This window comes from Tenrec ecaudatus, chromosome 7 (genome assembly GCF_050624435.1).
Source record: "Tenrec ecaudatus isolate mTenEca1 chromosome 7, mTenEca1.hap1, whole genome shotgun sequence".
NCBI classification, from domain to species: Eukaryota; Metazoa; Chordata; class Mammalia; order Afrosoricida; family Tenrecidae; genus Tenrec; species Tenrec ecaudatus.
The window spans coordinates 71,425,758-71,427,619 of NC_134536.1; the positions used below are offsets into that span (position 1 = coordinate 71,425,758).

At 57.0% G+C, this 1,862-nt stretch overlaps 1 protein-coding gene across 2 annotated transcripts in view; it reads right to left on the reverse strand.

Annotated features, from left to right (window-relative positions):
• Positions 1-1,470, reverse strand: part of GRIK2 (glutamate ionotropic receptor kainate type subunit 2) — a 754,817-nt gene extending 753,347 nt beyond the window's left edge. For both annotated transcript variants that reach the window (XM_075554727.1, XM_075554725.1), the window contains exon 1: positions 1,362-1,470. The gene's annotated coding sequence lies outside the window, so the exon portion shown is untranslated. The remainder of the gene's footprint in view (positions 1-1,361) is intronic.
• Between the last annotated feature and the right edge of the window lie 392 nt (positions 1,471-1,862).

The following is a 1,862-nucleotide window of genomic DNA, read 5'->3' on the forward strand; positions in this document are numbered from 1 at the left end:
GCATACTGGCACTTCCCTCTAACGAGGAATGCTATGCCATCCCTTCTTATTCTCAATATCCGATCTGATCCAACATCAGTCAGTCCGCTGCACTGAAGATGAATGACGTTTAGAGTGTTCATATTCAGATGCTCAAAACAAGTTGATCTTCATTAAGAAATTGCATTGGACTAGATTTTCCAGCCCTGACACGGTTTCTTCCTTCCTTGCTTACTTCTTTTCTTTTCTAAACTTGAGCCTACACACTATTCAGTGAGTTGAACTAGAAGAAAACAAGCAGGTAAGACTCTCGGCAGCACTTAATTCTCTACTACCTACCTTCTCTATGCTTCCTTTTTGGTGGCTTAATAAGTGTCTAAGGCCACTGGGAGGACGTGGGAAGCTGCCTTGGTGGTTACACGACTGGCCGTTTAAAAGTTACATGGTAATGAACAGAGACAAATCACGGTTGAAATACGACTTCATATGTTTCTTCAAATAAACTACAGGCTACTTAAGACTCAAATGAATCAATCATCTGCTATGATGTGAAAATCAGCACTAGTTGCAAAGGTAATTTCTGATAACAGAATACTTACAGTACAGAGATGAGGAAAACGATAAGAGAAAAGCTGAGGAGGAGTAAGTTTTCTAATATCCACTATTGCCTAATTTGGACATTGTTATCTAAGGAGCCTTAACTCGTCCTGTAGTTGTTTGGTAAAGAAACCCTATGGCCTTGAAGGATAAAAATCAGGGGAGGAGGTTCCTTAAGGAGGGTCCTTAAAAGTTCTTGAGTTTATAATTCTCTCTGGTGGTAACGCCCCTGGTCCCCCTTCCCCTAAATAGGATGCTCTCGGAGTCTTCTCAGGGGCTCTCCGCGGTAGGGACGGTTAACGTCAATGCCTGTACTTCCTCCGCACGGATTAAGGAGCAGGACTGATGGAAGGATGCAAGAAGGGTGGCTGCACAGGAGGAAGTCTGGGGTGTCCGTCAGCCCTGCAGACAGAATCGCAGCTTCTCGCCATCTGTCTACCTCTTCGCCTCGCGTGAGTCCCAACCGCCGGAGCCACTTCCTGGACACGTCCACTTATGAAATTATTGTATGTGAAGAACTCGAGCGCCTACAGCCAGCCGGGCCGGTTGCATCCTTGACGGGAATTGGCTGAGCCAAGCGGGACAAAGCCACTCGCAGCGAATCGGTCCGGCGGGTGCTGCCAGCGCTCCGCTTCGGGCTCCGCCGCGCCGCCGGCTGCCTACGGGCTTCTCTCCGGGCAGACAGACAGACACAGCCCCACTGCCCACCCGGCCGCGGCGCTTCCCGCGGGAAATCCCCCGGGGAGGGAGCTGGGAAGGGAGCCCACCCCCGGGGGAGTCCTTACCTTTCGCCGGGGGCCAGGTGGGCGGGGAGGGGGAGGGATGGCCCTCGGGGAGGAGCAGCCGGAGGACGTCGGACGGGAAGTCCCGGCCTCGGGAGCGAGCAGCGCAGCCGCCAGCGCCGAGCGCGAGTGACGGCGGCGGCGGAGACGGAGCCCGAGGAGCGGCGGCCGCGGCGGAGACGGACACGCCTCCTGGCGGGGGTTCCGCGCCTCGTGCTTTAAAGGCGCCGCGCTCCTTTCCGCGGCCCCGGAGCGCCCGATGCCCGCGGCCGCCTGCGCGCACGGCCAGCTCGGGGACAGCCGCTGAGAGCGAGCGCCAGTGGGCTGGGCACCCTGGGGCTAGGCCCCTTAGAGCCCCGAGGTCGGGACGTCACCCCCAGCGCACAGCTCCGCCGGGGGGTCGAGGGGACTGCGACGCGGACGGTGCAAAGCTCCCGCGAAAGTGCCCCGCTCTGGGAGGTGACCACACGCCGGAGGAGCCCGAGCGCCTTTGATCCCGGGCGG